This window comes from Cynocephalus volans, chromosome 11, assembly GCF_027409185.1.
Source record: "Cynocephalus volans isolate mCynVol1 chromosome 11, mCynVol1.pri, whole genome shotgun sequence".
In the NCBI taxonomy this organism is placed as follows: domain Eukaryota; kingdom Metazoa; phylum Chordata; class Mammalia; order Dermoptera; family Cynocephalidae; genus Cynocephalus; species Cynocephalus volans.
Genome location: NC_084470.1, coordinates 76,576,251 through 76,592,819, shown reverse-complemented (window position 1 = coordinate 76,592,819; position 16,569 = coordinate 76,576,251). Strand labels below are relative to the sequence as shown.

Below are 16,569 nucleotides of genomic sequence, written 5' to 3'. Positions count from 1 at the left end.
GCCTGAATAATAATTATAATAATAATGATACCTACCCTACATAAATGAGTGGTTACGAGAATTAAAGGGGAAGGAGAAGTCCTGAATCATAATAAACCCTGGCCGCCACCATCAATTAGCACCACCACCATCACCATTACCAACAGCAGCAGTGGAAGTATGCTCCATCCAAACCCACTAGCCCAAATCCTTAAAACCCACTTCTTGCCTGTCTGTCTTCTTTAATCCAGACATTTTTTCCTTTCTCCCAACTCCATTTCACCTATGCTCATGTTTTGTAACATTATAACTAAAAACAGCCCTAAAGCTAGCAAGACACTAGACAAAAGCTGTACTGGCAGCAAGCTTAGGTCATTAATAACTATCACTCTGCTCTCTTTTAGATAACTTAATTCAAATGTTCTGCCCTTTATTCATTTTCTCTCTCTCTCATACATTGTCAATGGCCTTAGCATTTTATTATTAGTCACTAAATTAGGCTCATTCTCTTTGAAAAATGTATCTATAAAGACCTCCTCCTCCTCTTTAGTGACCAAGTGAATCACTGATCTGTTCAGGAACTCCAGAATTCTGACTGGTTGCTTGTGGTCTGGTTGAATCAAAAATCAGCTAATAAAGCTTATTCATGAGTTTGCAGTTTGTACTAATTATTCTTGCCATGAAACCCTGTTGTACACATTTTATATTTTCAGGCTAGGTAGTGATGTCAATTGTTCTAAGGCAATTATCTGAAAACACTGAGGTCATTCGATTCTGCAGATTAAATGGCCTAAAACTCAAATCATCCCCCTTTAGAAAGGTGGAAATTATGAACTCATGGCAATGAAGAATTCACGCAAACCGCTCTTGTGTGATGAATCAGGAACAAGCCCATATATTGAAAGAGCATCCTCCCATCTCAAATCAGCCTGGGAAACCTGTCGTGATAATATTATGTTAGCAAGTGAGGTGTGTGATCAGATGAGCCCATACAACATGACATGCCTCTGATAATAGCTTCCCTCATAGTCCCCAGATAGTGCCCCATGATATGGTCTTGACTGTGCCTCTGGTCACTAAGCACCCTCTTGCAAGGTGTGCATCCGACAGCTCACCTTTTCTACTATCCAAATGTGGGGCGGGGCCCTTAACACCGGATCAATGAGTATTGGCTGATGTGTAAAACATTTTTATCCTCAGGCATGTATATTTTTTGAAAAGATAGAGAATCATGAAATCCACCAATATTTTCCCCCTTTAGGATTGCATGGGAAACCGAGAGCTTGCTAACAATGGAAGTAATCAGGCAAGATGTAAGAGCCCTCCAAGGAAGATGCTGACATTCTCTTGCCATGTTTCCAGGACAGCATTTAGTAAATAACATTGAACAGTGCCCAACTGACATGTTCATTACCAAGTTCCAAGAAGCATGTTTATTCATTCGCTCATTGACTCAGTCAACTAGCATTTGCTGATGCCTATGGGTTGTCAGACGCTGTGCTAGGCACTGGAGCCAGCATTGAACAGGACAAGTGGAGCTGACATGGGATCTGCACAGACACTAGCTTCAGCATGAGGGTTCAGAGCAGATTATGTCTCAGTTTGGGTCTCCAGAATCAGAGCTGAGACAAAGACATAGGTGCAGGTAGTTTATTTGGGAGGTGATTCTAGGAGGCAGGAGTAAAGGAGCAGGAAGAGCGATACAATAAAGAAGCAAACTCAATAAAAGGATGTGTTTTGAAGGTCACTGTTGCAGGCAGCAAGGGCTGCTGGCAATCCACTGGGGCCCCTGGGAAGCACACAGAGCATTTCTAGAATCATCCACCTGAAGGGTGGGAGGCTGCAGTATTTACCTACCAGTCTTCATCCCCATTGGTTAAGGATTGCTTTGGGTCTACCCTTAAACACAGGCTGAGCAGGCTCCCTGGGCACTGGAAAAGTAGCAGAAAGATACTGCAAGTGCATCTGAGGCAGGTGCTGCCAGTGTAAAGTGAGTCTGAGCCCCCAAGTCACTGCTCACCACAGCTGTGGCTAAAATGAGGTGTGAGCTGAGGGAATGTGACACGGGACACCAAAGACAGAGTGATAGTCACTCCCTTCACCAGCATTTAATGAGGGCCTGCCTCCACTGACTTCAGGGACTGGCCCTGTGCTAGGATTCTGTATGTGAGCTTAAAAAGACAAAGGTCTTCCAAGTCTCAGATTTTACCCATCTTCAGGCAGGGGCCGTGTCTCTGCAGTACATTTAAAGCAACTTTTAGCTCACAGCACAAACCAAATAAACAGGTGACGAGATTCACTTTCACTTTCTGAAGAGTTTTAAATGCTAATTTTCAAAATAACAACAGCACCGGCACTAATAACAATAACAACAGAAATAATGTAATAGTGGCACAGGTAGCTCTATGTGACAGGCTCTGTTCTAAGTCTCTTATGCATGTCAGCTCTTTTAATCCTCACAATAATTCAATGCCATAAGTACTGTTATTACCAGCCCAATTGACAGATGAGAAAACTGAGGCAGAGAAGTACTGTACTGAGACACACCCAGGATGAAACAGCTAGTGAGACTCAGGGCAGGGATTCATGCCCACACAGTCAGATTCCAGACTCTCTGCTCATTATATTCTACTTCTCTAAACCTAAAGAAAACCCTGGGCTTCCTCCCCCCATTCCAATCATCTGCATACTTTTCACATCCATTTCTAGGATACAATCAAGTACATTCAGATATCACAAGAGCCTTAGTCAGTGCCTGGCGGAGGCAGACTTGGTTTGTTTCTATCACACAACTGAGAGGAGCTCATTCTATGAGATCCTGCCTCTGACCCCCTCCCATCCTTAACCCCTACCCATATTTACAGATACCGTGAGATAGTAAATGTTCTGTCCTTTTGCATAGTGACATGTCATAGATGGGTAGTGACAGAGCAGGTTCCAGAACCCTTGTTCAGTGAAGAGGCTAGGAGCTCAGGCTCTGGACTGAGACCTACTGGGTTCAAATCCTGACTCATATAAGCTCTCCAAGCATTGGTTTCCTTCTCTGCAACATGGGCATTATAACGGTGCCTAACGTGTTAGATAATATTTGTAAATTCCACAGCACATGTCCTCCTAATGTAAAGCACCAGCTATTGTCATTATTTCCCCCACTGCCACACACCCTCATGGTAGGAGCCCACACTCTTAACTTAGAGGTTCATGCTCCATTTCAGAATTAACAATGCAATGGGCAGGCTTCCCTCACAAAAGCATACATACACACAATTTCATACATAGTCTCAGAGAGCACAACCTGCTAAGCATCCCTACAAGCCACACGGGGAGCTCTCTAGGCAGATCTGGGGAAATATCTCCTGTATTAGCCAGTCCACAGAAACATGTTACCCAAGGAAGTTTTTCAGAAAGTATAGAGTGATCAGAGGTTGCTATGAACAGTGAGAACAAAAGAAAAGCTTCTCTTAGTTTTTTAGCCCCTGCTAATTATAAAACCCTGTTAACACTGGGTGACAAGGTTTACAGCAAGCACAATTAAAATTTTAATTAATTAAGCTGAAGGCGATATTAACTAATTTGGAAAAAACAACACCCCCCCCCCAAAAAAAACCCCAAACCCTCTATACATGAAGATTATCATAGGTCAGCAAATATTTCATGGATTTCAACTCCAGACCCTCACAACTAACATAGTCCAATGGTCTGACTTAAGGAAATTTTGACAAAACCCAAGAGAGCTCAAGGACAGTGATAATTAAAGTTTCCAGTGAATCTAACACCTTTTTTTTTAAGTGTTGTTCTTTATCAGAATATGAAAGCAATGTAGATATTCTCATACCATAGCTGGTTAAAAAATCAAAAGTGACCCATAGCAGCAGGACAAGTCACTCTTTATTATTCAATCTACAATCAAAATTCAGATAAACAACCTCATGGATTTAGAAATATTTCCAGTGGATACAACATTAAATCATTTGGTTATGACTGGCAGCTTCAGCCCAAGCCCCTGTATTAATTGGAAGGAAATGAAATCATGCTGAATGAAATAGATTCAACCATTTAATGACAACCATAAGGACAAGCTGACCATCTGCCATTTCAGACAAGCAGAGGAGCCTTACGAGACCTGGAGATCCCTGCAACCGTGTCCATGCACCATGGAGTCTCAGACAATCCAGTAGGGAAAGTTCTACATTACCTAAGGCAGGATACCTGCAGGCCTGGGCAAAGGTGCACAAAGGGGAATGACTGTTTTCCACTCTCCCAATTTTCCTCTTCAGTGTCCTTCATGCATCTCCTCCTATTAGACCACATTCCACTTCCTCAGCAACTCTGGGAAATATTTAAACTAAGTGGAGTCTTTGGCAAAGCCTTAAATGAGATCCCAAAGGCAGCAGTCCACGCTTTTTATGCCTCATGTCGATCCTGCTCCCTGGTGAGTATCTCTTCCCTCCTTCACTCCTCTGCACTCAAAATGCATCTTACATCTAAGGAGGTGGACCTGAGAATGAGCTTGGTGGAGGGTCGTCAAGGGGGAGAAATAACACAATTTCCTGGGACAAGAGGAAACTCTTGTGCAAGAGCTGTCTGGGATGGGAGGGAAGGAGGAAGGGAGGGAGGGAGGGAGGGACGAACCTACAGAAATATTTTTGAAAAAGAAGATTCTAAACTTTGTTATTTTCTTTACTGCTATACAGAGGGTTAGCCCCCTCTCCCCATTAGCCAGGAAAACTTGGGTGTATATATGTAATATTTATATATTCTACACATAAAAATTTGTGTGTATACACATACACCTGTACAAATGGAATGAAGTAAGTTACAGCGAGTAAGAGCAACTAAAGTCTTCATATAAAAGTAAATAAATTTCCCATTTTTTTCAAGTTTTGTTTATGGAATGATAAGCAACCTGTTTTTTTCCAGGCTTTGCCTTTTACAAAAAACACATAAGCTGTGCCAATGGTAAACTACTAGGTTTGTCTTGACAATGGGTTTCATTAGAACACGGTCCTAAATTCACACTTAGCTCATTTTCTCTCTCCACACGTGTCCTGTCACGTGGACTGCTTACATTGCACGTTTTGTTTAGCTCCATATAATCCTTTCATTCTATTGTCTTCATCTCATTCATGATTCTTTTCCAGTCCGCACTTCTAGAACCTACATGATTATTTCATTTTAATAACTGACATTACACAGAAGGCAGAACCCCTTCTAGCTGAGAGTGTTTATAAACAACATGAAATCTATACATTACAAGGATCACTCCTCCCAATACTGGTGTCATTGCCACAGGGACATGAACGACTGGCTGCGTGTTGAAATGGGAAGTCCTCAAAATCATTGGAAAGTTAAATTATATAGAAAGCCTCAGAATTAGATAAAATACAGGATAGTTGCACCAGAGACCCAAACAGAGTAGGAGCTTTATAAAAAGTTGACTCTTGATTTAGATGGAATATGGTTTGAATCCCAGACCCCCATGACTTACTGGCAGACCTCCATTTCCTTCTCTGTAAAATGGAGATAAATAGAGCACCCACTTCAGGAGACAGTTGTGAGTTTAAAAGGACAATATACCTTAAGTATGCTTGGCACATACTGAGTACATTATAAACATTAGTTGGTATTGTTAATAGATACAAAGGACCTCAATATAGTTATAAACATCCCTCAATTAATCTTCCTTCCATGCTTCCTGGATGATGCCCTGCAAATTTATAAGGCTCATTTCTAAGATTCATACTTAAACTTCTGAGAGGAAGGACAGTCCCTTTTAAATTCATTGTCAATTGTTAGAAATTACAGCATGTGTATGCTCTGTTTTGACTGGTCTAGATGACAAAGGTATGATATTGAACAGACTAGTAAATTATGTGCATTTATGTTAGTATTTTTATATTCAACCATGAGCACTGCCTCATTTTGGAAGAATTGGAAATCCATGATTATTGAATTAGGAACAACATGAAAAACTTAGTATCCCAGCTGGTTCATTCACACTTCAAACACACACTGTTCTCATTCGACTACCGCCCGTACATTCAGTTCAAGAGTGTTCTTCAAAAACCTTGTTAGTAGTTTCAAGATGGCGGCGGCTGCGGCGGCTGGCGCGGAGTAGCTGAGGTGGAAAAGGTGGCCACTGGGCCTCAGGCAGCCGGGAAACTTGTGGACCTTCCTCTGGCCATCTCTTAAGGGAGGACTGCTGCTGCTGGCCGGTCGTGGGGGCTCAACGCCACTCTGCCCCCGGCAGGAGAGGCTGCCTCATTTACAGGCAACAGCTTTGAAGTGTGGAGCAGGAAAAGAACTGATTCTTAGCTGCAAAAGCGAGTCTTGAAACAGGGAACACGGCGCCAGGGCTGCTGTGGATGCAGCCAGGATCCCGGAGGCTGGGGCCGCACTGAAGGCGGCCAGCTGCCCTATTCAGGATTCGAGGTTTCAGGCCGGCATTAAAGAAGACTCCTGGGAGCGCCCGAGCGGCGCCGCGACTGAACAGCCCGAGGCGGCAGCGCCGAGAACACGGAAGGCAACAAACCAGAGACAGAGCGAGCGCCCGACCTGGCACAGCACTGTGAGTGATCCCTGGCACAGCTCTGTTCGGGGGTTGGATGCCCACGCGGCTCTCCGCCTGCACCACCAGGCCACTCACTGCCCCGGTGCTGCCTCCATTTTCCCAGGTGCGGGCAGCTCCGCCCTGCTCGGCCATCACTGAGCCCATTTGCTTGGCCTGGCGCGGGGCTTTCCGGACCCTGCGGGCCGACCTCCTCTCCCACTCCCTCCACGGTTCTCTGGCAGGGCTGGGGGTGTGGGGCGTCCCGACCAGTTTTGGGAGGGCTAGGAAGTACGGGCGGGCCGACTGTCACTCCACCACACCCTGGACTCCGGCCCCGGTAAACTTCCTGTTACTGGGAGGCAGATACCATCTCTGCGACCACCAGTTTGGAAAAAAGCCTAACGAATTTCTGGTTGGGAATAGTGTGGTAGGAGAGTTCCCAGGTCTGCTTGAACCTGCCGGAGAGCAGGCTGCAGGCGGGCACTAGACTCGGTTTATACCGGGGGGATACAAAGGTGAACAAGACCCGAGAAAGATCTACACAGTGCTACAAAGGCACCCAGAGAGACCGGTTGTCTGTGCCTAGCAGAAACCTGGTAGACTTCCTGGGCGAGGCGGTACTGAGCAGGGTCTTGAAGGCCCAGCTGATAGACGAGGGGTGCAGAAGACACGCCCCAACCCAGCACAGTGTGCACAGAGGGGGGAGACGTGCGGCCAGGGAGGCAGAGACTCGACAGAAACCATACACCCGGTGGGGTCGCCACTGCACGATCTAACAGCCTGGGCCAGAGCACACGGAACGGGGAGAAGTCCTGTACAGAAAGTGAAAGCTCAACAGAGATCACACACCCTGTGGTACGTGATCCACCAGCCCAGCAGAGTACAAGCTGACCAGAAAGGTGGATCCCCGGAGAAGCCCAAGACCCGAGGCATCCACACACACAAGACACTAGAGGCCAACTGAGCAATCACGGCGGGAGCCATACCAAATTGGCAACCACAGCAACATCCTAGTTAGTCATTAGTCTTAAACCGGTGGACTGTGAAACCCCCTGCCACAATGAATAAACACCAAAAAAAAGACACCAGAAATACAAAAAATCAAGAAAGTACACCACCAAAAGTTAATAAATCTCATACTCTAGATCCTATAGAACAAGAAGCCCTTGAAATAACTGACAAGGAATTTCGAGTGATAATTCTAAGGAAACTGAATGAGATACAAGAAAACTCAGCTAGACAGCATGATGAAATGAGGAAAAGTATACAGGATCTGAAAGAGGAAATATACAAGGAAATCAATGTCCTGAAAAAAAATGTAGCAGAACTTGCTGAACTGAAGAAGTTATTCAGCGAAATAAAAAACACAATGGAGAGTTTAACCAGCAGGCTTGTGGAAGTTGAAGAGAGAACCTCTGAACTTGAAGATGGGCTGTTTGAAATAACACAAGCAGACAAAAAGAAAGAAAAAAGAATCAAGGACATGGAAGAAAATCTGAGAGAGATATCAGACAACCTCAAACGCTCAAATATCCGAGTCATGGGTATTCCAGAAGGGGAGGAAAATGGAGATTCCATTGAAAACATATTCAACAAAATAGTGGCAGAAAACTTCCCAGGTATAGGAAAAATCACAGATCTTCAGATCCAGGAAGCTCAACGATCTCCAAATGTATTCAACCCAAAAAGGCCTTCTCCAAGACATGTCATAGTCAAATTGGCAAAACTCAGAGACAAAGAGAGAATCTTAAAAGCTGCAAGAGAGAAGCGTCAAATCACCTATAAGGGAGCCCCAATCAGGTTAACATCAGACTTTTCATCACAAACCCTAAAAGCTAGAAAGGAATGGGATGATATTTTCAAAATACTAAAAGACAAAGCTTGCCAGCCAAGAATACTCTACCCTGCAAGGCTATCCTTCCGAAATGAAGGGCAAATAGTATATTTCTCAGACAAACAAAAACTGCGGGAGTTCACTACCACAAGACCACCCTTACAAGAAATCCTCAAGGGAGTACTGGGTTTGGTTCCTGAAAAATAACTACCACTGCCATAAAAACCTAAGAAAAATCTAAACCCGCTAGTACAATAAAAATGGCATTCATGAAGAGAAAACAAGCTAACAAAAACACTATCTACAACCTAAGGAACCAACAAACAAAGAAACCAAACAGTAAATCAGAAAGCAAGGAACAAAAGACACCTAAGACAACCAAACAACCAATAAAATGCTAAGAATAAATCAACACCTTTCAATAACAACTCTTAATGTTAAAGGCTTAAATTCCCCAATTAAAAGACACAGACTGGCTGACTGGATCAAAAAGCAGGACCCAACTATATGCTGCCTACAAGAGACCCACCTCACCCATAAAGATTCACACAGACTAAGAGTGAAAGGATGGAAAAAGATTTACCATGCAAACAGAAAAGAAAAACGAGCTGGAGTGGCTATTCTTATATCTGACAAAATAGACTTTAAACTAAAAACCATAAAAAGAGACAATGAGGGACACTACTTAATGATAAAAGGACTGATCCATCAAGAAGACATAACAATCATAAATATGTACGCACCCAATGTTGGAGCAGCCAGATTTATAAAACAAACTCTATTAGACCTAAAGAAGGAAATAGACACTAATACCATAATAGCAGGGGACCTGAACACTCCACTGTCAATATTAGACAGATCATCTAGGCAAAGAATCAGTAGAGAAACACAAGATCTAAACAAGACTCTAGACCAATTGGAATTGGCAGATATCTACAGAACATTCCACCCAGCAACCTCAGAATATTCATTCTTCTCATCAGCACATGGATCATTCTCCAAGATAGATCACATATTAGGTCACAAATCAAGTCTCAATAAATTCAAAAAAATTGGAATTATCCCATGTATCTTCTCAGACCACAATGGATTAAAACTAGAAATTAATAACAAACAAAACTCTGGAAACTATACAAACACATGGAAATTAAACAGCATTCTACTTAATGACATATGGGTCCAAGAAGAAATCAAGCAGGAAATCAAAAAGTTTATTGAAACTAATGAAAACAATGATACATCATACCAAAACCTGTGGGATACTGCAAAAGCAGTATTGAGGGGAAAATTTATTGCATTAAATGCTCACTTCAGAAGAATGGAAAGATGGCAAGTGAACAACCTAACACTTCACCTTAAAGAACTAGAAAAACAAGAACAATCCAATCCTAAAGTTAGCAGACGGAAAGAAATCATTAAGATCAGAGCAGAACTGAATGAAATTGAAAACCAAAAAACAATTCAAAAGATCAACGAATCAAAAAGTTGGTTTTTTGAAAAGATAAATAAAATTGACAAACCATTAGCATGGCTAACAAAAAAAAGAAGAGAGAAGACTCAAATAACAAAAATTAGAAATGAAAAAGGCGATATTACAACTGATTCATCTGAAATACAAGGAATCATTCGAGACTACTATAAACAACTATACGCCAACAAATTAGAAAATCTGGAGGAAATGGATAAATTTCTGGACACACACAAGCTCCCAAAACTGAACCGTGAAGACGTAGAAAATTTGAACAGACCAATAACAATAAAGGAGATTGAAGCTGTTATCAGAAGGCTCCCAACAAAGAAAAGCCCAGGACCAGATGGATTCACAGCAGAATTTTACCAAACATTCAAAGAGGAATTGACACCAATTCTTTACAAACTATTCCAAAAGATTGAAACGGACGCAAATCTCCCAAACTCATTCTATGAAGCAAACATCATCCTGAAACCAAAACCAGGTAAAGATATAACCAAAAAAGAAAACTACAGGCCAATATCCTTGATGAATATAGATGCAAAAATCCTCACTAAAATACTAGCAAACAGAATACAGCAACACATACGAAAAATTATTCATCACGATCAAGTGGGATTCATCCCAGGGATGCAAGGTTGGTTCAACATACGCAAATCAATAAATGTGATACACCATATTAATAAACTCAAACACAAGGACCATATGATCATCTCTATAGATGCTGAAAAAGCATTTGATAAAGTTCAGCACTCATTCATGACAAAGACCCTCTATAAGTTAGGTATAGAGGGAAAGTATCTCAACATAATTAAAGCCATATATGACAAACCCACTGCCAATATCATCTTGAATGGGGAAAAGCTGAAAGCTTTTCCTTTAAGAACAGGCACTAGACAAGGATGCCCACTCTCACCACTCCTATTCAACATAGTGTTGGAAGTACTAGCCAGAGCAATCAGAGAAGAGAAGGAAATAAAGGGCATCCAGATTGGAAAAGATGAAGTCAAACTGTCCCTGTTTGCAGATGACATGATCCTATATATCAAACAGCCTAAAACCTCTACAAAAAAACTGTTGGAATTGATAAATGATTTCAGCACAGTAGCAGGATACAAAATCAACACACAAAAATCAGTAGCATTTCTTTTCTCCAATAGTGAACATGCAGAACGAGAAATCAAGAAAGCCTGCCCATTTACAATAGCCACCAAAAAAATAAAATACTTAGGAATTGAGTTAACCAAGGAGGTGAAAAATCTCTATAATGAGAACTACAAACCACTGCTGAGAGAAATTAGAGAGGATACAAGAAGATGGAAAGATATTCCATGCTCTTGGATTGGAAGAATCAACATAGTGAAAATGTCCATACTACCCAAAGTGATATACAAATTCAATGCAATCCCCATCAAAATTCCAAAGACATTTTTCTCAGAAATGGAAACAACTATTCAGACATTTATATGGAACAATAAAAGACCACGAATAGCCAAAGCAATGCTCAGCAAAAAAAATAAAGCTGGAGGCATAACACTACCTGACTTTAAGCTATACTACAAAGCTATAATAACCAAAACAGTATGGTACTGGCATAAAAACAGACACACTGACCAATGGAATAGAATAGAGAATCCAGAAATCAACCCTCACACTTACTGCCATCTGATCTTTGACAAAGGCACCAAGCCTATTCACTGGGGAAGGGACTGCCTCTTCAGCAAGTGGTGCTGGGATAACTGGATATCGATATGCAGGAGAATGAAACTAGATCCATACCTCTCACCGTATACTAAAATCAACTCAAAATGGATTAAGGATTTAAATATACACCCTGAAACAATAAAACTTCTTAAAGAAAACATAGGGGAAACACTTCAGGAAATAGGACTGGGCACAGACTTCATGAATACGACCCCAAAAGCACGGGCAACCAAAGGAAAAATAAACAAATGGGATTATATCAAACTAAAAAGCTTCTGCACAGCAAAAGAAACAATTAAAAGAGTTAAAAGACAACCAACAGAGTGGGAGAAAATATTTGCAAAATATACATCTGACAAAGGATTAATATCCAGAATATATAAGGAACTCAAACAACTTTACAAGAAGAAAACAAGCAACCCAATTAAAAAATGGGCAAAAGAGCTAAGTAGGCATCTCTCTAAGGAAGATATCCAAATGGCCAACAGACATATGAAAAAATGCTCAACATCACTCAGCATCCGGGAAATGCAAATCAAAACCACATTGAGATACCATCTAACCCCAGTTAGGATGGCTAAAATCCAAAAGACTATGAACGATAAATGCTGGCGAGGCTGCGGAGAAAAAGGAACTCTCATACATTGTTGGTGGGACTGCAAAATGGTGCAGCCTCTATGGAAAATGGTATGGAGGTTCCTTAAACAATTGCAAATAGATCTACCATACGACCCAGCCATCCCACTGTTGGGAATATACCCAGAGGAATGGAAATCATCAAGTCGAAGGTATACCTGTTTCCCAATGTTCATCGCAGCACTCTTTACAATAGCCAAGAGTTGGAACCAGCCCAAATGCCCATCATCAGATGAGTGGATACGGAAAATGTGGTACATCTACACAATGGAATACTACTCAGCTATAAAAACGAATGAAATACTGCCATTTGCAACAACATGGATGGACCTCGAGAGAATTATATTAAGTGAAACAAGTCAGGCACAGAAAGAGAAATACCACATGTTCTCACTTATTGGTGGGAGCTAAAAATTAATATATAAATTCACACACACACATACACACATACACACACAAACCGGGGGGGGGGGAAGAAGATATAACAACCACAATTATTTGAAGTTGATACAACAAGCAAACAGAAAGGACATTGTTGGGGGGGAGGGGGGGAGGGAGAAGGGAGGGAGGTTTTGGTGATGGGGAGCATTAATCAGCTACAATGTATATCGACAAAATAAAAGTAAAAAAAAAATAAATAAATAAATAAATAAAAAAAAAAAAAAAAAAAAAAAAAAAAAACCTTGTTAGTGAACTTCAGATTTCTTGGAACACCATAAATAAGCTTGCATATGGGAAAGATCCACTCACACAGAATAATGAGTTCTGCCAGGGTTTCAAACGCACAGGGGAAGTAGTCTTATTTTTTCTCTATCATTTAATAATTATTGAGGCAGAATATCCTGAGTTCACTCATAGGAGGACTCAGCTCTGGTGATTGGTATATATTTATAATATGTACACACGACATTTGAAAAGTCTAAATTAAAATGTGTCCTATGTATAATTAGGATGGAATGTATTATAAAAAGCATTTTTTCAGCTTACATTGAAACATTATTAGCAAGGGAACTAAAATATACTTTTTCTTTATTAATACTGAGAGAAATCTACATCCTGCCTTTTCATCCCAATACTGCTGACTCAGTAATGAATGTTAGCTGAGACAAAATAAAAAGCTACTGTAAGAGAAAAGAGATTATTGAGTCCATGCAGGATTTGAATTCATGATATAGCCCTCAATCCAAATGATGTATAAATTTCTTAAATGATCTGTAATTAACCTTTCAGGTATGTGTCCATAAAAACTGGAACCAGACCCTCCCATTCCTAAAGGTGATGGGTACCTGGGAAAATTGTATTAACACTTTTAATACTTCAGACAGTCCTCTTTATTCTCTTAGGAGAACAAAGTCCTAGGAGAAGATACTTTACCATGGATTCTAGAATAAGGATCTGCAAAGACTCATGGAAAAACAAGCTTCTTCCATGAATTTTCATAAAAGAGCAGGCACACAATAAATATCTGTTGCATAGAAACATGATGAGCAGTGGTTTCTCTTCAAATGGCCCATTATCCCAAAGTTATGAACCTCACCTCAGGTAAGATGAGGCTGTATCTTCTCTGTAACTCTCACTAAGGTAAACAGATCTAGACATAAATGTGGAGGCTGTGGAGGCTTACTATGAAAACTGACTGGCAAAATCTTTCAGGTAAGCAGGGCCACTTCAGCATTTTCTACCCCCGACTCCTGACTGTTAAGGATTTCATAGTTCTCTTAAAGGAGAATGGATTGAAAATTCTTAGCAGACATTTGCATGTGGACATTACTTTTTTCCCTTCTTTTAACCTAGGTCAAAATTCTCAAACTTTATATACCCAAATTTTACTTTATAGAGTTACAAGATACCATGCATATAAAACTGTATGGTGACCCCAAATAGCCAAAACAATCTTGAAAAAGAACAAAGTTGGAAGGTCTCACACTTTCTGATTTCAAACTTATTACCAACCTGCAGTAATAAAAACAGTATAGTACTGGCATAAAGACAAACATATAGATCAATGGAATAGAATAGAGATCCCAGAAATAAACCCTCACATATATGATCAAGTGATTTTTTGACAAGAGTGCCAAGCTATTTGATGTGAAAAAGATAATCTTCTCAACAAATAGTGCTAGGAAAACTGAATTCCACATGCAAAATAATAAAGTTAGACACCATATAGAAAAATTAATTCAAAATCGATCAAAAACCTAAACTTACGAACTTAGAAGAAAACATAGGGGACAAGCTTCTTGACATTGGATTTAGCAACAATTTCTTGGTACGACACCAAAAGCACAGGCAACAAAAGTAAAAATAAATAAACTGAACTACATCAAAATTTAAAATTTCTGCGCACCAAAGTACACAATCAAGACAGTGACAAGTCAACCTAGGAAATGGGAGAATATATTTGTAAATTATATATCTGACAAGGCATTAATACCCAGAAAAAATATATATATACATACATATATATAAACTCCTACTCAATGATATAAAAAAGATCCTGAATTTGATTAAAATGGGCAAAGATTTAAACAGACATTTCTCCAAAGATTTACAAATGACCAACAAGCCCATGAAAAGATGCTCAACATCACTAATCATTAGGGAAATGCAAATCAAAACTATGAGATACCACCTTATGCCCATTAGGATGGCTACTATCAAAAACAAAACAATACAGAACAAAATAAAAAACAAAACAGAAAATAACAAGTGTTGACAAGGATGTGGGCAAATTGGAACCCATGTGCAGTGTTGGTAGGAAATGCAAAATGATGTAGCCTCTGTGGAAAACAATAAAGCAGTTTCTCAAAAAAGTTAAAAATAGAATTATCACATGATCCAGCAATCCTTCTTCTGAATATAAACCCAAAAGAATTAAAGCAGGATCTCAAAGAGATATTTGTATACCCATGTTAGCAATAGCTGTATTATTCACATTAGTGAAAAGGTGGAAGCAACCCAAGTGTCCATCGACAGATTAGTAGATAAATCAAATGCAGTAGACACATATAATGGAATATTTTTCAGCCTTAAAAAGGAAGGAAATCATGCCATATGTGACAACATGAATGAATCTTGAGAACATTACAGTAGGTGAAATAAGCCAGTAACAAAAAGAGAACTGTTGCGTGATTCCACTCATATGAGGAATGTGGAGTAGTCGGATTCATAGAGACAGAAAGTAGAATGATGGTTTCCAGGGGCTGGTGGGAGGGGGAGAAATGAAGAGGAGTTGTTGAATGGTATAGAGTTTCAGTTTTGCTTGAGGAAAAAGCTCTGTAGATTGGTTGCACACCTGTACACTTAAAATTGGTGAAGATGGTGAATTTTATCAATTAAAAAAAATTGTATGGGCCACTTAAAAAACAAAGATACTTTTAACTATATGAAATTTTTCATTATAAAGTAATGAAAACCTTTAAAACCTAACACACTTAGCTGCAATTCCACTATATTTTTGGGCTATTTGCTATCAAGTTTTCTACTTATAAAGCAATATAATTATAAGAAACTATAAACATTGATTAACCTAGCTTTTTCTACTTACTGAAGAAGAAACTGAGGAACACTCACTCAGAGAAGTGGCCCACTGCCCAAAGTTATATTGATAGTTAATGGGATTACAAACCTAGAAACCAGTTGTCTGTGCTTTCCGCTATCTATTAAAAGAGAGTGTACTTCATCCCTAGATGCTGATAACCTATCATTAAATCCAGCTGGGGATTATAGCAAATCATACCCACTACTCTAACATACCGCATTCCATCCTTATTAACTTGGCTTTCCATTTAACTCGTTATCTGATACACTATTGCCACTCGTCTGAGAATGAAAGAGCTTGAAAAAATCTCCTAGTATGTAATTAATGTGCTCCTGAGAAGTTGTGCATAAATTGATTCACATACTCCCATATCTCGTTGTACTTTAGCATAACCAAAACCCCAGATTGCCTCCAAGGGAAAAATGAAGGGCACTTAATAACGCAGTAAGTTTCCAAGGAGAGACCACAGTGCAATAAAACAATTAATTAAGAGTAACATGCAAAAAGAAACTTATTTGAGCAAAAGAGAGCTGCTTAGTGACACTAATAAATGATTATTTCATTCATTCAACATTCAACAATTAGTGTATAGCAATTTATCTACTATACACTGGCCATTCTTCTAGATCAGGAATCAACGCACAGTTTCTATAAAGGGGCAGATAGTAAATGCCTTAAGCTTTGCAGGTCAGATGGTCTATGTTGCCAGTTTCTCAACTCCACCACTGTAGCATGAGTGCAACTACAGATAATATGTAAATCAGTGGGCAATACTGTGTTCCAATACAACTTTATAACACTGGGCAGGTGGGCTGGATTTGGCCCACAGGCCATAGATGTCAACCTCTGTTCTA

General features: G+C 40.1%; 1 protein-coding gene across 1 annotated transcript in view; it reads right to left on the bottom strand.

The window, feature by feature from the left end:
- TAFA1 (TAFA chemokine like family member 1) overlaps window positions 1–16,569 on the bottom strand; it is a 570,783-nt gene that overhangs the window by 430,294 nt on the left and 123,920 nt on the right. The window lies entirely within an intron of this gene.